The following is a 21,550-nucleotide window of genomic DNA, read 5'->3' on the forward strand; positions in this document are numbered from 1 at the left end:
TGTTTATAGTGTTTAATAGCCCATCAAGCTGCTGCTTGGAGCGCAAGCCGCCCCACGTGCTGTCAGCACCGCGTGTCTCCTCGGCTGCATCTCCCGGTTCCGAGTGTCCTCTGGCCACCCAGCACCCAGGTGTCCTTGGCAGGCTGGAGAAACGGGCAGAGAGGAACCACACGAGGCAAAAGGGCCGCAAGGATAACGAAGGAGCCGGAGCACCCATCACATGAGGAGAGGCTGGGAGAGCTGGAGTAACTTACCCTGGAGAAGGGAAATCTCAGAGGATCTTATCATATGTGTAAATATCTGATGGCAGAAGTGAAGAAGACAGAACCAAACTCTTCTCAGTGGTTCCCAGTAACAGGACAAGAGGCAATGGGCACACCTGAAAGACTGGAATATACTCAAAAGAGAATCTTTTTTACCACGCAAGTGGTTTAACACTGGAAAAGCTTGCCCAGAGAGGCTGTGGAGTCTCCATCCTTGGAGATGCACAAAACTGATTAGACATGGTCCAGAGAAATCTGCTTCGGCTGGCCCTGCTCTTTACAGGAGGCTGGCCTGGATGCTCTCCAGAGCTCCTATCCAACCTCAACCAGCCTGTGATCCCCGTTGGAAACACAGTGCGACCTCCTCAGCAGGGACACACGGTGCCGGTGCAGGGGAAGGCTCCGAGATGGCAGGAACGGGCACCCTGGCAGGAGAGGACAATCTCAGGCAGGAGCAAAGCCTGTTCTTCAGAGATGTAGGAATGGGAAAACAGGCCAGGCAGGAACAGGTTTGGCAGGATCCTTCTCCCCATGCCCACTCCATCCGTTCCCCTTTTTGCACCAAGGAAGGTTTCCCCCATGGTTGAGGAGTGCCGGGGTACTCCCGCCTCCTTCTCGCTTCATCACCGGGTGCTGGGGTCATTTTGCTGCCCGTGCTGGAGATCTGAAGCTCCTCTGGACTGTAAGCAGCTCTGGAGCCCTTAAAGACGGCAAGAGAGGGAGGCCAGAGGTGATGCCAAGCAATGGTATTTTTTATCCCTCCTATATCAGCCACAGGGAGTTTGCAAAACCCGGGAAAAAAAAAAAAAGAAAGAAAAAAAAAGGAAATAAATAGGTTTAAAGAAAGACTGAGCAGGAACTGCTTCTATTTTAATGAAAATGTTTCAGAGATATGCTGCAGAATTGGAGTAATTAATCAAATTAATTAAATGGCTGCAATTTAGACTAGTAGCACGGCTCAGTGAAGGGAAGGGGAATAGCAGACAGATTGGAAAGTGTACGTCCTCTTGCTAGAAAGATGCTGAATTTAGTTTTTCACGCCTTGGTTCAATTAAATGAGACCTGTTCAAACCCAATCAGAAATCCTTGTAACACAGACAGAGCAGCGTGTCTTTATTTACCCAGAAAATTCTTCAGTACACAAACCCTTGGCAGACCTGAAAGATCCCTTCTCGAGGATTTAATTTTTATTATTGTTGGCATTTGAATGCAGGATGGAGAGATCTCACCGTGACTTTTCTTCCCCCTGGTGAAAACAAGCAAGGCAGTGTATCATAATTTAATTCATTTCCACTCACAAAGAGAACATTTAGTATTAACTGTCCCTGTTCATATCTTGCACTGCCTGATAATGAAATATTTAATGCTAAGGTCTTAGTGCTGCCCTCTGACGTGCCAAGGCCACAGGCATGTGAATGAGGATATTAATTGCAGTGCAAAAGAGAAAAGGTTTGGAGAGGTCAGAGAAGAGTCTCAGGAGGAGCCAAGTAAAAATTTCACGAGAAACATGTCATTTCCATGGAAATGCCATGACCCGCTGGAATAGCTCTGCTAGTGAAAGCTCATCTGGCTGGGGAGGGAAATACAACGGCGAGAAGGCCTTGGGGATCCAGCCCCTCCCTGGTGGGCATAGGGAAGATATGTCCAAAATCACCACGACTGCATCAGTTTAGGCTCAATTAATTTAGGGTTTTGAAATTTATGCTCAATGCAATATGCTCAAAACCTCTCTGCATGACAGTGCAAAGCCCCGGGAAGGTCACGGCTTGTCCTGGCACTGAGCTCGGAGTGGTCAAGGAAGAGCTGACCCGTGGGTCTTCCTCTGCACGCCAGCACTAAGGACATGGCATGAGACAGGACTGCGCTTAGAAGGGTTGATGCGGAGGTGCAAATCCCAAGTGTTTTTCCTAGAGGTGTCTCCACATGAAAGGATCACTCTGCATTTTTTTCCGTTCATCTAATCCAGCTGGTTTTCCTCCGAGCCAGCTGAGCCCCTGAGTCACTTCTAATTTGGCAAAGGCAGTAATGCAAAACCAATGCCAACCCAACCCCAGCTTCCAAACGAGCCTCCCCTCCTCCCAGAGACTTCGACTCCCCTTCATTACGAAAAGCCTTGCTCTTTGCCTTGTGCAGTGTCAAGTGGGATTGGGAAAAAATCATCTTTTTTTTTTTTTTCCTCAGTGTCCTGTCTAGTTTCATAAATTATTCATATAATTTCTGGCTTCTCAGAGACGATACAGGCTCAATTTAAAGCAGTTATTATTCTCTGTGGGTCAGATCTTCGACAAATAGAAGGATGGTTCTTGTTTTCTTTATTCATAAATTCTCAGATTTAAAAGGGGTCCTTGTATTTGTGCAAATGGACCTCCAGCATAATTCAGGCCATGGGACTTGGCTGAAATTATTTGCATTTTGAGCTCAGCAGAGTACAAGAACCTAAGAAGGACCATCCTGGATCAGCTTAACCCAGTTGTCCGTGCCTGATAGCAGACTCTGTGGAAGGGAATTTCCTCCCTGTGACACCTCCCAGACTGCGGCTCCCCATGGTTAAGGAGCTGCCAGAAACAAACACAGTGCCTCTGTGCTTCGCAGTTTGGCTAATCGCATTCTGAGTCCACGGAAAATACTCGTTCCCACATCACCTTACAATGAGCCGCCCCATGGTCTCACTCGATGCCCTGACCCCTTGCAGCATGAGCAGCACGTGGTGCTTCACCTCCTTCGTGCGCCTCTTCTCAGGAGCATGAAAAACATGTCAGTCCTGACTGTAGCCTTCGAGAAGTCACCAGTGCATGGGTTAAAATGGTCAGCAGAGCCAAGTTCTTCCTCCCAGGTGCAGCCTCTCCAGAAGGAGAAGGGCAGATGATCCTGTTTGACTGGTCTGCCCCGTTTTGTGCTTCCTGCAGCTCAGCGCGGTCACACGCAGCAAACAGGACTTAAATCACTGGATCCTGAAGGAAACCTCACCAGCAGATTCCCCTGTATGACTGAGTGCTGTTGCAGCATCACCAGTGGAATCACGATGACCCCCTGCTCCAGCACACTAGACTCAGTTCATTTCACAGATCACAGAATCATGGAGTGGCTGAAGTTGGAAGAGACCCCTGCAGATCATCTAGTGCAACCCCCTGCTCCAGCAGGGCCACCTACAGCACCTTACCTGGGATTGTGTCCAGACGGCTTTTGAACATCTCCAAGGTTGGAGACTCCATACCAAGCCAAGGGGCTCCTCTTGGCTTGTTCATACCACTCACAGTAATGGCCTTCTGCCTGCTTCTTACAACCAGGATAACATTCTTGAAGCAAAAGCCTCCAAACATGATAAAACACAAAATGTCAAAGGAACCTGCCCTACATCTGCCCGTAGGACACTTCTATTTTCCTCCCCACCTTTTCAACTAAATATCTTCCAGCCCTTCGTCCTTCTAGGAGAAACTTTTCTCGTCTTTTATGACTTGCATCTGACAACTGCATTGAAGAGGGCAAAATGCCCCGTTGATAGCTGCCAAGTCCCAAGGGGTAATCGCAGGCAGACAATTGCTCTTCTCGGTGCCAAAAGCCATCAGTGTCTCTAGCACAAGAGCAGCCTGCAAGGTTGCTTTCCTTCCTTCAGGAAATCACTTAGGTAGATGCTTATTTTTAAGCACTTGCTTAAGTCCTTCCCTGGAGCAGGTTTTCCTTCCCTAGTGAGAGCCGAGGCAAATGCAATCTTCAATTTCCAGGGTATTAGTCTGGAATTTTTCATGAGTTCTGAGCTCACTAAAAGTGCTTTTAATTTCTTACCTGCAAATAAGTTTCTTTGGTTAATAAAATATGACTCCACCTAGACGGATTTGCAGAGTCCTTTGATTTGTGCTCCTTGAGCAGAAATCAAACTGCCTTGAGTCGTCCTTGACGAGTGGTTGTGGAAAGGGACAGAATAACTTTATACAGCTGCTGGTAATAAATTATTAAAGCCTTTATGAATACAACATATTATCTGTCCCAGTGCCTTCAGGCATTTTCTGTTCCTTTTGTGCTTTCAAAGCAATTAATCTTGCAGCTTCTCATCACTTTCAGAGCCAGTCTTACAAGTCTGGAGAATGTGTGAAAATTGGGGAAATTGCAGGTGGGAAGTGGAGGATGAGCTCAGGCTGCTGCCCTGCCTGGCAGTGTGGGACTGTGGGGTGGGACTGTCCTCAGCAAGGCCTTCTCTGGGGTGGCAGTGATCTGAAATTGCAAGTTCCCCATGCTGGGGCTCTCATCCCTTTCTTGGAGAGCTGCTCTCTGTTGTTAGAAAATGCATCTTCCTCATCAGCCTGGAGTTCCTCCTCCTTACATTCATCCCATTACTTCCAGAACTCTCCTCTGTGTGACCTCCAAATCATTTCTTTCTTGTTGGCAGTCTTTGTGTGCTTTCCAACTGCCAAATAGGAAATTGTTTTGTATTTCTTGTCATAACCGCAAAAAGAGGAGACTTCCTTCTGTTTCTAGTTTTGAGGGGGATGTTTCACTCACACTTTCACTGCATCTCTGTTGTACGCAGCAGCTGTGCTGTGCCTCCAAGATGTGGGTCAGGGCAAAGGGACGCTCTATCATCTCCTTGTTGATACTGGGTCATCCTGTGTGAGTAACGAGGGCCTCACTGTCATGGAAACTCATGCTCTTATTTCCTCCAGTCTGGGGAGACATCCTATGAGCTTGAGTTGTTTCCATGCACTGCCTTGGTGAATAACTCAATTGCTTTTTACTCAGCTGAACGGCTCCATCAGGAGAGAATGGGAGAGTACTGACTTTTGTGGAGGCATCAGACTGCCTTCTTATGGCAAAGGAGAAATCGTTTAAGTGGCCAGAAAAAAATCCCCTGTAGAACTGAGCATCAGCTTGGATGGAAGGTGTACATATCTAAGCTGATGAGTGCCACAAGAGGCCATAAAATATGTGATGATTATATCCAGCACTGATGGGAAAGGGAAGCAGCATCCTGCTTGGTTCATGAGCCAGCAGGTGACCAGATGGAGCGGTTTAGTTTGCAACAGGAGCACGAGCCCAGGAAAAGGTACAGCCCATTGGACATGCTCTGGCTGGTGGAGGGGTATCCAGGAGGGAGCGGAGAAGGCAGCAGAGGCAGCAGCTGCCTGCAGGATGCTTTCCTTGCTGGGAGCTAAACGGTCTGCACAGCAGCGGTAGGACTTGCGAGCAGGACAGAGGGTTTGCAGAGCAGCCAGGAGATGGAGCCCCATCCAAGGCACCAGGGATGGAGTCTGGCATCATGCTAGGGCCAGACCAGAGTGACAGGAGACAGAGCTGGATCTGAGGGTGCTTGGGGTGAGGAGGTCCTGGGCTTGCTGACACAAGGGACCTTCTACTGTGGTTCATACTGCCCTCCCCATACGGACTTCTGGGGGTCTCTCAGATACAAGCAAAGAGCCAGCAATGGCCTTGCCTTGTTTCCCTTGTTGATGGCCTCAACAACCTGCCATGTGATGTGCATCGTGCGATCAACATGTAGCCCTCCTGCACAGCAGCTGAATATCTGCTTGTGGATGGGCTCAGCTTGCACGTCTAAGCAAAGGGGTATTGCCTGGACAGATGTGCTGCTGTCATGTGTCAAAATATAGGATCCCCCATGCTGTGGCTGAAAAGGGGGCTGGCATTGGGGCACATCTTGCTCGGGGATTTGGTAAGTCACAGGTAGCCCCATTCCAAAATAATGGTTATTTCAGCAGTGACCAGCTTCACACGGATAAGAGCAGCTGGTGCAGGGTCTCTCAGTCCTGCCACCACTCTGCAGTGGTGTCCATAAAGCCCTCTTGTGTTTCATCCCTCTCCTCCAGAGCTCCGCATGGGTCCACTGGTCTCTCCAAAAGAGCGTTAAGAGCAGCAGGAGCCCCAGTTCTAGTCCAGCTCTGAGCAGGGGTCCCACGCCCAGCACATGGGAGCCTGGTCCAGTCTGGCTCTGGTCTAAAAATGTCCCCCGCTGAGTTTGCCTTCCCGCAGCTCCTTCCTGGGAGAACGGCCGCAGCGCATCCCGCTGCCCGGGGGGCCCCGCTCATAATGCCCTTTTATAAGGCCTCACAAAGCCCTTCTTGGTGCACGTCCAGGCTGCGAAGAAAGGTTGCCAAGGGCGTCTCTGCAAACAATAAGGGCCCTCTGTCTGTAAGGTGGCTGTGGTCACAAACGCTGTGTTTGTGACCCCCCAGAAGAAAATAGCTTCTTCTTTCCCAGCAGACCTCCTCCTTCTGTGTCTTCAAGGCACATCTGATTGCTGCAGCACACAAGGGCCTTTCTGCTAGCAGCATGGCAGCAGCGATACCACTTGGGGAAAGCGAGCTCTCTGCCTTTGCTAGCATCCTTGCTGGTTGAATCCTTGCTGCAAGTTTCTTTATTGCTTTAGTGCCCAAGAGCCAGAGTGAACAGTTGGTATCACCTGGCCAATGCTCCTCCCGGTGGATCTTGGCCAACTGAAGCCAATGAGGCCAACAGAGGCCAACGAGGTAGACAGAAATCCTGCTGGACTCCTCGCAATAGCATGGATCCTCCCAAAGCCATGTGGGCCATGCTGTTTTTGGCCTCATGTGTCCAAGAGTTCCTGATAAAGGATGCTCAGGGAGCACTTGAACAAACCTTCCAGCTGAGGCCACTGCTGCACAGATTCGTGGCTCACAACATTTCTGCTGAGCGCAGCTCCTAGAGCCATTCAGACACTCAGCTGCAGCAAATTTAAGACTCCAAAAGGACAAGGAGTCTGAAAGCTTCTCTGCAATGCTGGGAACTGTCAGAATGGCCTTGTGTCGAGAGGATCTCATGAGCTCTGACACCCAGAAGGCAGTGGAAAAAAGGGTTTATGAAAGGCGCATTTCTCCTTTCATCTCAAGCAGTAAGCGTGCAGCAAATTCAGCAAACTCAACTTGTGCTATGCCAATACCTGGCAAGAATAACCCCTCTTGTGTGCATTTAAATAAAACCAGCTGCAAGGTGGCTGCTACAGAAAAGAAAAAACACAGAAACAGCTGGATGGAAGGAGAGCTCATTAGGGCAAACTTGTCCCTCTTCTGTGTTTCTTGCAGAGCTAAACTCTGATTTTTCCCTAGTCATTTCTGCATGGCCAGAGCATTGATTCCTTAGTTCAAATCTGCATTTTGAAGCTGGGCTAAGGATCACAGTGAGCACCAGTTAGGAGATCTCTGACCTTATATGAATGCATTTAAGAAGCAGCCTGTAAGGCCTTCCACTACCTTGGGGTATGTGCGGATAAAAGAGAAGACAGAGACAGATTCTTCCCAGAGAAGCACAACAAAGGGACAAGATGCAAGTTGCAGCAAGAAGAATTAAAATTAGATACAAAGAGGAAAAAATGCACTGTGAGGGCAATTAAGCATGGGAACAGGAGCCCAGAGAGACTGTGAAATAGCTGCCTTTGTGCTCCAAACTCTAATGGATAAAGCCCTGAGCAAGCTAATCTAATTCTGAAGTTGGGCGAGATACCCAAAGGTACCTTCCAGCCTCAGTTATTTTAAGCATTTGTTTAATGGAGGGAGATCACTGATAGGTGGTCTCAAGATAGGTACGTTGAAGGATCGACCCATCCTAATAAATAAGATCTTCTTAGTTACTGTTTGTGCTGCACGCCTGGCCTGAATCTGGCCATGGTACAAGCCATCTGATGAACAAATCAGCAGGTGAAAACTCAACCATCTCAAGAAGCCTTTTAGTAGCCTTCTACAGGTACTGTAGCAGTTCTTAATTTGCCAAATGGTTCTCCAAAACCTCTCTAGAAAGGCTGTAATTTCCTGCCTGGCTGCACAGAATTGTCCCTTTAGGGTCTCTTTGTGGTTATACATTGCTGCAGGGTCCATCAGGACAAGTTGAGAGGAAAGTACCACAACCTCCAGTGCATGGAGATGATCTCTCCAACTCAGGAGATCCTGTCAAAATCTCAGCTCAGAAGGGACATGTAGACTGAGAACAAGGAGGCAGAAGTTCACCCTGTGTGCTTCGAGGAAAGGGTACCAGGGGCTTTTAGACACAGAAGAAGAACCATTTGGAGCAGAAAGATGTGCAGCAGTCTGCTCTTCTGCAGCATCGACATTCTGCCAGCGTGTGGGCTTAGACAGGGGATTTGAGATAAATGCAGGCTTTTGTTTCCTTAGCTGAACTGCTAAAGCCCTGCATAGCTGAGTACACCGCTCCATAGACAGGTCAAAGGATGTAAAATTTATGAGTACATGTTTCTGCATGCACATCTGACTGATACTTCTCAGTCTGGTATGCATTTCCCCTCTCTTCCTCCCTGAAGAGCAACATCATCTATTAATTAACCTAAATGACTGAACATATGCTTTCGCACAGACTCTTCTTCGTGAACTATAAACAAAACCAGATGACCTGGAGAATGAAAAATAAAGTGGTGACAAGCTCTGAGCAACACCGTCCTATGATAAAGAGATACTGTCATTTCAGGATGGATAGTCCTATGGAAAAAAATTATGCCCAGGAGTGATGGACTTGGCTTACAGGCCTACTTCTTAAGCAACTCTGATACATGCCTTAAATAAATCAACGAAAGAAATCATTAAGGCCAAGAGTAGACCCAAATCCACAGTAGATAGGCGGTGACCAAGCGGCATTTCTACGAGGTGACTGTTAGCTTCGTGTGATGAGTTTAGTGGCCTCAGGAGACTGGACAGGCTGCTTCAGCAAACCTGCTGTTAAGAGTAATTGACTCCTCTCCTAGTAATAGTGCAAGGATTTGGTGATAACTAGAGACTCAACCCTTCCCTTCCCGCCAAGTGCTGAGCTGCTTTGCAAAGACCAGGTGTGAGATGAAATGTCTCAGCCACAGGCTTGTTCCATGGGGAAATCCTTCTGGAACTAAGCTCATTTATCTTAGGAATAGTCCCTCCTGCTCCCAAGCAAGGGGTGACTTTGGTTTTCAACACGGAGAAGAGTACAAAACAGCACAGGGCACTTTGCACAAGCACTCGAAGCTCAAATGTAAACTCACCGCCCCACTACCTAGCGCTGGTCTGGCGTGGAAAATCTGCACAGGGATTAGAGAGAGCTGTCTTCAGATCAGGAATTTGTGATTTTTCTCCCACTGTTTTAACTGTTGCAACTGAAGACTGCGGAGGAAAAAGAAGTACTGGGGCAAGGGTTTGCATTCTAGTGCTGCTGCCACACGAGTCAGTCCTCTCTTTCCTCTTATCTATAGCTACTTCAGATATGCACGTTCTGCTCACAGTTGACGATATACATTAAATGGATCAAGTGTTTATGGGAAGTTAATCATCAGGAGGGAGACCAAGAGGATGAGTCTGGCGGTCCAAAACTTTGAGCCCTTTCAGAACCACCCTAGAAGGTCACAGTTGCTCACAGCAACTCAGAAAGTGCATCTTGCCTCATATGCTTCTGTGTGCCAACCCCAGAGCTTGGACCTCCTTCAGATGGACAGAGCCAATGCTGCACCAGCCTGACCTTGGGGACACAGCATATGGACTCCAGCTGGGGTATTTTCAGGGTTAGGAACCACTGTACGGTGGGGACAAGGGGGAGCTAAGCTACATTTTGGGATTGGAGTGGAACTAAGATATCAAAATCCCTTTTTGCTCAAGATACCTGTCTCGGTATCCCCTCTTGAACAGCACCTCAAAAAGTGTGAAAACAGGCAGCTCTATCGGCTACCTTCTTCTCATCCCTCTGCTCCTCTCCAACTATTTTCCATTCAGGAGATTTCAGGTGTGGTATCTAGACGAAACCCTTGGATGCCACGGTGAAGCCAACTAATATTATTAACAACTAGCTACAGAGATCAAACTGTCTTCACAACTTACTCCAGGGCAAATTACAACCACTTACCTTCATGAAACTGCTCCCCTCCTGCCACCTCACTAGCAGAAATCTTTATCAAATATCTAAAACTCAGACAGACTGTGCAGTCCTGTCCTAAATCTGGTCTCTCCAGAGCGTGGTCAGAGCCCTGAGGACACAACCGGACCAGTATCTCCAAAGCTCCAGATGGCTGGCTGAAATTTCAGGTTTCTGAGGGCTGACACTGAGCTGTTATGAGAGACTATCCTAAGAAAGAAGAAACAAGAGGAAAAATTGTTGCCGCAGGGAGATGCAGAGAGCAATGAGGGAAAAAAAGCTATATGCCTGAGATCTCTGCAACATGGAACCCTGCTGGCATTGGCAATTTCAACATAGGCACAGATAATACCTCTCTGCATGCTGGAAACAAATCCACATCTGTGGACCACATGGATGTGAGACACAGACATAAGGTCACGTGCTTCCCTGAGAAAGAAGTCAGGAATCGCGCTCTGTTATTAGTGCCAGAGCATCGAGGCTAAACCAGTGTGGAAGGATAATTCCAGTAAAAGGTTGGAGGAAGGTCTCCCATTAGGACAATCCCTGGTATTGTCTGCCATCTGCCGCCACCTGCTTTCAAATCTGAAAAAAGCAGGTTTGGGGTTTAGAAAGGTCTATCAGTATTCGTTCTCAGGACTTCTCTTCGGGGGCTGAGCTGTAAGTGCTCTCTCCGTTTCATGGCTCTCCATCGCTGGCCTCTGCACAGCATAACCTCCATCCCTTCAACAGCCACTGGTGATCCCCATAAGAGATGACCTGACATTGCCCCTTGAAAGACCTTCTGCAGAACCACAGTTCCCTGGTAGCCACTGCTTCTCCATGGAGAAAACGCTCTGCCTCTGAGTTTGTGCCACCTTAAGTATGGCTTTCATTAGGACAAATATGTAAAACCTCACTTTTTTTTTTTTTTTTTTTTTGACCAAAGACATACAAAATACACACTGCAAGTGTGGCCACCACACTTGGATGTCTGTCCTCGAGAAGTCAGGTTCTTTCTGAACTGTTCCTGAACTTCTTAGGAGAACCTCTACTGATGCTGAAGGTGCTGAGAGCAGTTGAGTGCAGGCAATGGGCAGGATGCATTCAGCCAACACTGCAGAGAGTCAGGGCTGGGTGAAACAGGTGGAATTGGAGAGGATCTTAGAGAAGGAAGTAAAAACAAACAAGTGCATAGGTCTTGCTGTTCATGCTGTGGTTAAGCTCTGGCAATTCAGCACTGTGGGGTAGGACAGGGTTAACTGAAAGCTCTGAGCCAGGCCTGCACACTGGAGTACACGGGATGCTCAGAAGGGCAAGCTGAAATCTCCCCAGAAGGCCTCTTACCCTTTTGACCAGACAGGAAAGAGAATGTCTCTCATCATTAAAGTCAATTCTTCCAGGATGGCAAGGAGGGGCATTTTCATGGCTGATTAGCTTTGTAAAGCTCGGCCGATTCAGCTGTTACAGCAGATAGATCGTGCTCTTGCCTTGAAAAAGTCAGTCAACTGCTTGGAGCCGGCAATCAGTGGTGCTTCTGCGCTCAGTGCAATACCCAGAGCGGGAGCTGCTGCAACAAAAATAGATCCAGCTGGAGATTAAAGAAAGCGACGGAGATTCAAAACTGGATTTTGAAGCCCTGGAGCTTTTTTGGCTTGTTGTCTTTTTTTTTTGCCTTGGCTCTTGTCTTCATTTCAGATGTTGATGTCTCATCAGCAAAGTTAGGACCAAAACCAGAGGAATGCTGTAAGAGGGGGACAGAGAAGTGAGAAACTAAGAACCTGCATTCTAGAAAGGAAATAGTAAGATTTCAACAAGCCTTTTCTTGTCATTCCCCTCCCTTTCTCTTCCTTCTGGCTCTGTCTCCATCTATAGGACTAGCAAATCTAGTAATATAAATTTCCATTTGGCCTCTCCTAAACACCTCTCATTCAAACAAAGCTAAGGGCCCTTTGGAGGAGAAAATTAGCTTTCCCAGATGCTGTGATGCTAAGAAAGCAGTGGGAGCTGATGTCTTTTGAGGGCTTTTCCTCCTGCAAAAAGCACTGCAGTTACTCATGCACTTGCTTTAAAGATTGCACAAAAATCTCTTCCTCCAGGCAATATATACAGAATCTGCTGCTGGAGTGATGAATGTCAAGTGCAAGGCACAGGGAAACGGGGTCTCCTCTGTGCAAAATGGGGGATTTCTCCCTATGTGAGCCCCTGCCCTCTTGCTTGGACAAGCTCAAAAACTGAGGCAGTGTTTTGTGGGCTGCAGGAAGCCAGCGTAAGCTAGAGAGGACTCCAGGATGCTCCCAGTGGCATTTGGAAGCTGGGCAGCATCCAGATTAGTCAGGAGGAGACAGCAACGCACAGGGCTTTATCTTGTCTCCGCGAGACCTCTTTCAGCTTCAAGTCAGACACCAAAAATAGATTTATAAGAAAAGACATGGCATTGCAACCCATGATGCTGTGCTAAGGGCAGGGGTGCTTGCCTTGCAGGATCAACCCACGCATTCAGTACGGAAGCAGAACAATGTTGGTGGGACTGACAAGTCCTCCGGGTAATTACAGAAGGTGTGAGGGACACAGAAGAGGTTGGGGATCATTCGTGAATCATTGGTGCAGGCGGAGCCATTGGGATGTTGTCTGTGTATCAGTTCACAGATAACTCAGTTTAACTTGGCAATGCAGAAGCTGGAAGAAAGCTAATTTCATAGGACCATTTCTGGTCAGCTGCTTGCTCTCAGTCCCTCTTTTGTCTCCTGGGGACAGACCAAAGTGACAATTCAGGTCACTGGCGCAGTTCAGTATAGCAGCATTAAATAGTAAATACACAGGTCAGGGTATCCAGGGCTGAGGATCACAGGACACACAAGCAAGAACGTCATCTTCTCCAGCACCACTTTGCAGACCTAGCTGGGTGCTGCTGGGAGCTTTTCCAGTTCCCACCTAAGGCACACCTGGCAAGCAGTTGCCAACCCTGCTCCACCAATCTCCAGCAATATTGTTTTAGTGGCTTCTCCACCCATCTTATACAGAACCTCATTATCCTGACCGCATCCTCATAAATACTCCCTCACAGACTAGGACAAGCCTCATTCCCTTCAATTTAAGCCTGCCCTTGTCCTGCTGACAGCTTCTCCATCCTTCCCTCTGAGGACAGAGAGTAGCCACTGATCCATGAAATCCCTCGGCTTCCCACCCCAGGGACCTTGTCCACCTCTGTGTCTCACGTGAAGCTTGGGCTCGTGTGAAAGAGCTAAGCCCTGGCTGGCAGAGGTTAAAATATGTTCATTATCTTGGTGTTCATGGTTTCCCTGGAGAGCAGCCAGATTCCAGGGCTGTTCTCATCCGACCTGCTGCCTTGCTGCCCCTTTATCAGGCTCCAATACGTTCTGGGGGGCAGACAGGTGCCTTTCACAGCATGATCTCACACAAGGCAAATCCTCTAAAAACAGTCAGCAGAGTGTTTAATCACTGTCGCTGAAGAGGTGCTCATCCCAACACAGGACGAGTTTCCCTCCCTAAGCCTGCTTAATCCTTATGCCTCTAATGTGAGATAGCAGGCTGGGGAAAAAAAAAAAATCTTAAGATTCTTGGATCAGGTGTCCCCTAGCAGCTCCCAAAACTTTTCTGACCATCGGCCAGCAGTTTGTCATGCTCCATGGGCTCATGTAGAGAAAGAGGGAGATCTTTCCATGCCAGGAGGAAAGGCATATAGAAATAGAAACAATTTATAACTGGCCTTCATAGGACAGAACTTGCAGAAATACCCGCTCTCCTTGGGACTCTCACTAGATTTACGTTAGGAATGCATCTGTCTGGGCAGCTATGCATGGGCAAATTAAGGAATTTGAAGTGTTAAATTAAAACAATGACAAAAAGATTCAGAAAAGCGGTTGGCAGCTGGATATTTTCTGTAAAATACTTCCCTTTCACCTCTACTCTGACATTTTTATAAGACAAAATAATTTTTTTTATATTCAGCCATGTCATTTGCTGTTTACTTAAGTAATAGCAACTGAGCTCTCAGCCATTTCCTGGAGCTAACCTTCTGGTGGGGAGCTTTCGTGTTTTAACTGCTCATTAATCCCGCAGCGAATATCCTGGTTTGACACCATTATTGAGACTGCTATATGATCACTGTTGAGACTATAATGTGATCACTTAATGGTAGGTTGTTATTTTTCAGCACTTAATTATAGCAGGGTGCTTGTTGTGTGTCGCTAAAATTACTCCCGTGTAATAATCTCTGTTCTTAACCCCTTGTTCCCACTCATAATTCTCAGTGTGTTGCTGCCTGAGTTATTCCCCCATCTGCCTCACTCCTTAGCTGGCAATCTGGAAACAGGTGAATCATTTTATTTATTTATTTATTTATTTATTTATTTATTTATTTTTGCTATGTTGGCCTCAAATGCAATTCAGTGATTTCTGAGCAAAGGGAGAGTGGTAAAGATAGCAAATAGAAAAATATTTCTTCTACCTAGTCATAAAAAAATATTTCTTCTACCTAGTCATAAAAAAATAGCCACTTTACATGGCCAGGAAGATTCTCTGCAAAAGGAAGGGCTGAAAGCTGACCCGAGGTGTTGAGTTATTTACAGTGCCTCTCCGTGGGAGTGTTGGGACTCCTCTATAAAGCATCACTGCTTGGATCATCCTTCCAGCTCATCCGTCAGACCCATTGCCCTTGTGATCCCACCATTGCCCTTGTGATCCCATCCTTCCTCTGGCTCACAGTTCTAGCCTGCACCAAACAAAGGCTCCTTTTTTTTGACATTAACTCCATGCTCCATTTAGCTGCATCCTATTGCATCCTACTAAGCTACCCCATTTGTGGACCCCTGACAGCTTTTCCTGCAAGTGCAGACCCTTGAACACTGGTCTTCCTTAGTCATGTCTACTCTTACACTTCCAAAGCAGATTGCAAAGCATAGACTGAAAGTCACTACTTTAATTTTTTTTATGTTTATCATCCTACTCTATTTCCCTTGTTTGGTTCCTCCACTTGCAGAGTCCCAGTTAGCTATGGGCTTTCTGCAGGAGAAATGCTCTGCTGTGCTGGTCAGCACTTCCTCATGCACCAAACCCCTGATCCTCACCTGAAGCCCTGATGACACACACATAACTTCATAAACACAGGAATGTAGTTCAGATTTGCTTGTATTGGTAATTAAAAAGGAACCAAAGAAGGAGCAGTCTGGAAATTTAGAAATACCAGTATGGACATAAGGAAACACTGCTATAACTTCTGCACGTATTGTTTCCTCAGCACAAATTTACAGCCAATTTTGGCTGTAAAATAAACACATATATTATGCTTGATAATGCAAAAAGTCAATACTCTGTTTACTGACACATTCCCACTAGAAACCTATTGATCTCTTTTAAAACATATGTCAATGTACACACTTTTATTATGAGATATATTTTAATAGTATTTTGAAGAAAAATACGACCACTTGTCAGTGAATGTTACATAGGACTTATATAGGAGCGATAGAGGAAAGCTATCCAGGACAGTTACATAGAAGTTATATAGGAGTAGGGCAATCTGAAAATAACCCAGGTTGGCAATCACCAGTAGAGCACCTTTCTGCATGGAGGCTTCAGGCCAGCGGTTTTATGATTGCACATTGGAATTGCTTAGGAGGGTACACAAATCTAGAGCAGTGATTTGGTTTTACAGGAAGAAATGTAGCCTGGAGACTGCATGTGAAATATAGTGCTCCTCAGGGTCCCATGTTGCACAGGCTGAAATTCCCACTGCCACAGGTCTTTGCATGGTAAGATATAGCCCTGTTAAAGCTCCCAGTTCATAGATTCTGATTCAAAACTCACTGGGTTTTGCTGAAACCTCCTGACTGCAGAGAGGACAGACTTGTAGAGAAGAGCCTGAGGAATTGCAGTGCTGAGCCCCTGAATCAGGAACACCAGAGGCCAGAGCTGTTCCACGGGGCAGTGCCACACATCATCCTCACACAGGAATGAAGGATCATGCATGAAAGCGAAACTCAGCTGTGAGTCAGTCTGTAGACACGTGTGGATGGGATCCACCTCGGCATTGGCAGGTGCAAATGACGTGCATTTACAGTGCAAATAATGTGCATTCTCCAGACTGCCCTGCCAGCCAAGGGACAGAGCACATGTTTTAGGGCTGCAATGCGGACATGCGTGCAAAAAATCTCAGAGAAATTACATGCTAAAAAGCCTGTGATTTCCTATTGACCACAAAGAAAACCTCTGGGACTAGCTCTGATGGAGACATCTGTACTGTCAATGCCCCAGGTCAGCTGAGATGAATCCCACCCTTGGATGGGAGCAATGCTATTGGAGAAGTACCAAACACCCTGCAGCAGACACAGCAGTTCTGGGCTGGACCAAGGACAGCTTCCATGACTCTGCAAAGGCCGTCGCTGCTTCCTCACTGCTGGAGCATAGCTCAGCCAAGGAATGTCTTTCCTTGGCTCTGCCTGCCTGTTCAGGGCTTAACCACAACTTCCTAATGCTGATCGCTGCACGCAGTTATCAAATGTGCAGGTCATATTGATTGCCTGAGTCTCTAAGCTGCTCCTTGGAGGTGGGTATTATTCTGTTTACTGAAATAGCATATTTATCTCCTGGTACCAAGCATAAGCTGATTCACAGATCCCCAGATAATGTCTCTATCCAATGTTGATGCTAAAACACACAATGTGCTCCAGAGATACCTCTCGGGAGCTTCTTGTTCCCTCTCTGTTTTCCATCTGCATTCCCAAACACAACAGCAGCAGTCACTACCTTTGTGGCCATGGTATAGATGTTTTCTAATAAACATCCCAGAGCTTTTGCATGAGAGGGAGTTCCACTGCTTCCAGACTGACATTTCTTTCCTGGTGGGAGTCTCAGCTTCTCTGCAAGGTGAAGAGCAGGCCCAAAGAGCAGATTTAAGCATGCAGAGCTTGTGCTTTCCACCCATGGTGCTGCCCAGCTCAGAAGGAAATGGTCGGCAGTCTGGGATATTGATATATTGATATAAGATATTGACAGCGAGGTGCCGTGAACCACTCATTGTGCTTGGAGGGGCCACAAGTGAGTGCTAGGGGGGCACCAAGGTGCTTAGTACCTGGGAGCACCAAGGTTCTTGGTACCCTTGGGAGCTCTGGGGTCCAGGTGGCCTCTCTCTGCTGACTTTGGTGTCTGCAAAGCGGCTGGTGGCCTCATAACAGTCTTGAGGCTGCACTTGAAGCTACTGCCCACGGCCTAAGCAATGTCCAGGCCTGCTGCCCTTGCCAGAGGAGCAGTTGCAAGCCCTGTGCTGCCACAGTCTGTTCTTTGATAAGTGACATGCTGAACTGGGATTGTTTTTCTGTTTACTCTGCACCCAGCCTTTCCTCCCCTACTGCCTTTGCTTGCACTGGACAGTCGCACAGCAATGTTGCCAAGGAGAGGTTAAAGCAGCAGAAGAAAAACAGAAAAAGCCTTTTCATATTTCTTGAATAAATCACAACAGGTTTTACATTTTAGCAATATTCATTAAATGGGGGGAAAAAAAAATCAAACCCAAATCTCTAAACCTCTTTGAATATTTATGCAACCCTGTTTCCTCCCAAGAAGCCCAAGGGATTACACAGCAATATTCTTCCTGAGCCAAGTGTTACGCCCCACTGAAGAGCTGTGCAGGTCTCAGATTGTGGTGGAAATCACCCCCAGGTTTGCCATGGAGCTGGGCTGTTACAGCAGCACCTCACAGCGCGAGGGCTGCACATGGGCTGGGAGGCTGGAGCGCAGGTTCGGGCAAGGGCAGTCGACGGTCCAAGACGCAACCTTGGGGATCTAACGGTCCCTCCTTGCCCGCAACTCCGAATCGAAGCCCATAAATCCCACACAAGGCAGAGCAGTGGGATCACAGCTGCTTCCTTTTCCTTTTGCCTGTCCTCTCTCTCCCCATAGCATCCTCCTACCCTGGCTTTGCAGTGATGCACCCGGCTGAGCAAAGGCTGCCGTGCGTCTGGTCCGAGCAGGTTGTGCCTCAGCCTCCTGCTTTCAAAACAGCTCCCTTCCTTGCATCCACATATACAGCTAGGACCTGGCTGTCCAGAAAAGAAGCAAGCAGTGTATTAAATACAACACCCAGCTCACTGAGACAGGAGAAAAGCACTGGGTAGAGCAGAGCCTGGGATTGCTGTGGCATTTAACCTCCCCCAAACCAGGCCTTGTTGATACTCCTGCTGTTGAAGTTATGACAATTTCAACAAGTGAGGAGCTAGTGTTCTTCATTGCAAGTTTCTTTCACCCATAAAATTGGTTTAATCCTCTGCTAAGTCCTACAGTATGTAGATGTCTGTGGCTGTACTGGAGTTAAAGAGCATGAAACAATTAATCCTGGTTTAGTGGTCAGAACTATTGACTGCCCTGTTATTTTCATATCCAAAAAATTGTTCCAAGATGCTTTCAGCTGCTCAGAGGAGATGGGAAGGGTTGGATCAGGTGATTTCTTCCAATATAAATTATTCTGTGTTCCCATGTCTCTGTTTAATCTGTCTATGATGCATCTCTGTATTCTGTGTGTGCTCTCTATGTAATTGTGTATCTTGCTCTGTATATTTTAAGAAGTTTCCTACTCACTAGTGCTGTTGATGCAACCTCTAATAAAAAAGCTGCTACTATGCTGTTATTATCATGGGTTTTATTATACTAATTATGCTTTGCGCAACCATTCTGCACTGGGGTACAAGAGGCATTTGGGGAACTGGTTTCAAGCCTGGATTTAAACTCAGTACCTGCTTACTGGTTTGGCCTGTCACGATAGGAGGAACCAAAATGTGCTGATGTAATCTGGCAACCACCTTCCTTACGTGCTTTCAACTGCACATGGCCAAGCACAGGTGGAAGTTTCACTCCTGCTTAGTTATAGGCACCTGATTAACCACGCGTGCAGGCACTGCTATGAATGAAAGTCAGTAGGGCTATTCATGCTCTTAATTGCATTTAAAAAAAAGTTTGGATAAAATGCAGATTAATAATTTTTGTATAAATGCTTGGCTCCAGCTCCCAGAGGACCTATGTCTGTTGAAACCAAATTAGCCTGAGGTGGTTGAACAACAGGGTTTACATCCGTTCTACAAACATAGTCCCTAGCCCATTATTAACTTGCTTTAAACAAGCATAATTTCATCCAGGGAACCCAGCAGCCTAGCCCGTGCCATACTTACTGCTGAATGCTGCAGTCCCAGTTCCCTTCTCGCTTGTATTACTGAAAAGGAGGTCTGCTAGAGCTGATGGTGTTAGACCAGTGTTGAACTAGAGTGAGCTGCCTACCCAGAGCCTATTTCAGAGTGGGCAGTCATCCTGTACTACGACAGCCATAAATAATTTTGCTCTGATAAGAGCATTTTGCTCTGATAAGAGCAAAAAAGATAGGAGAGGGGAGGAAAGGAACTTTAGGAGCATGAGCACTAAGGTGCTGTTATTCAAAAAGAAGCAGTAAGACTCTGAGATGAAAGCTGCCACTGAGAAAACAAGGAGAGCCCAAATACCAGATTCCTGGGTTTCTCTTCTTATGTTGTAAAAGTCAGATTGAGGGTGTTCTGGCTTTCAGAGATATTTTTATTGGCCTTTATTTTCCCTGGAGTGAGGCAAAGCGCTAGCAACCATTAACCTTGTTTCAGAGTTGGCAGCAGAGCTTGTGAACCAGTGTGGCAGGGAAAGGTCACCAGACCGAGCACCTTGGAGAAAGAGACGTGGAGCTCCAGGGTTGTTCTTGTTGGGAATGCCAAGGAGTCAGCTGTACAAAGGAGCTTGTACTGCCTGGCTTTTTAGGAAGATGTTTTCATGTGCGGCTGCAGCAGGTCTTCCGCGGGAGAGACTCTCCTGAGAGCTACTAATGAACACGCTGGATCATTAGTTTCATGCAGTGGGCAGCTGCCTACACACCAGACACTGTGGGCACCACATAGGTGACTGTGCAAGATGTGCAAGCTTGAGTTGTGATTTTTGACATGGATTCACTGAAATGGGCTTAAAGTGCAGGACCAGCATCTTCAGCCACTGCTGATTTTTCTGCTTGTAGCCAGGAAGGGAGTTTAGGAGACTGGTGTTCTCTCCCACAGTCATCTCTCCCGAGAGCCAGAGAGGGTCAGCTTGACACAGGGGCCAGATGGAGGAAGAGGAGAACTGGCAGAAATAAGTTCTCTGCGGGTGCATCTGCACTCAAGTCTCCCTGTTAATTACTGGGATTGCCCCCAGCAGCGATCGGGACTGCGCTGGGTTCATCTGCGCTGCGGAGAGAAACGCACTGTGGTTGCTGGAGCGGGGCCTGACCTCCCTGTAGTCTCTCAGTTGGGGTGGCAACGTGGGGTGACTCGGGCTCCTGGGCGGTGAAAGCCGCCACGTGGGCGGTGGAGGCAGCGGTTGATTAGCGAAGGTGCTTGAAGGTGTTTCCATCCCTGCTGGGTGAGTCAAACAGAGCCGGGCTGCATTTCCAGTGTGGCAGTCGCGTTTCCTTATAGCAACGTGGCCGGGAGCAGGGCAGCTCCCTTCGAACCACTCCAAAAAGGCAGCTCCTAAGCACGTGGACACTTCCAGCGGGCAGGGCACGGCTATCCGAGCCCTTACGAAGGGGTGGTCGCGTCCAGGAGAATTAAGGACAGCAGGAAGGAGTGTGTGATCTTCCTCCCTTCCCTTGCTGCCTCCTCTTCCTAAGCAGTGTGATCGCTCAATGGGAGGCTACACTCACAGGCACGGTCTGCCGCCTTGCCTGTCACACACACTACTCAATATGTGTAGGGGAGGGAGTATGTGCATGTATGCACATACATATGTGTATGTGCAGGGAGAATGTAGGGAGGATGGGGCCAAACTCTTCTTGGTGGTGGCCAGTGACAGGACAAGGGGTAATGAGTACACGTTGAAATACAGGAAGTTCCACCTCCATGAGGAAGAACTTCTTTCCTGTGAGGGTGACAGAGCCCTGGCACAGGCTGCCCAGAGAGGCTGTGGAGTCTCCTCTGGAGATCTTCAAACCTGCCTGGATGCCGCCCTGTGCCCCATGCTCTGGGTGTCCCTGCTGGAGCAGGGGGTTGGACTGGATGATCTCTGGAGGTCCCTTCCAACATCAACCATTCTGGATTCTGTGATACTCGGGATGACGTAGCCAACGTGGTTTGAGTCCAGCACCCACCACAGGGCTGCCAAGGCTTTAGCTCCACGTGGCACCCTTGGCACCAGCTGCAACCCCAGCCCCGACACCGGAGGAGAGAGTGGCCGAGGTCAGACATAGCAGAAATGCCTCTGCGCGACGAACGCCGAGCGTCTGGCTCTGCCTGCAACAATATGCAGCCTGTCTCTCGCTGGTTTGTTTTGTTTTGAGCACACAAAACTGCCTCCCTTCCCTTTATCCCTTCCAAGAATGCTCCGCATAATCACAGCGACTCCACTCTTTTCAGCCAGTGCTCCCGTATTGTACGGGGCTCCGTCAATGATTCTGAATGCCT

Source organism: Tinamus guttatus, unplaced genomic scaffold (assembly GCF_059628265.1).
Source record: "Tinamus guttatus ecotype Peru unplaced genomic scaffold, ASM5962826v1 Tinamus_guttatus_pri_ptg000218l, whole genome shotgun sequence".
NCBI classification, from domain to species: Eukaryota; Metazoa; Chordata; class Aves; order Tinamiformes; family Tinamidae; genus Tinamus; species Tinamus guttatus.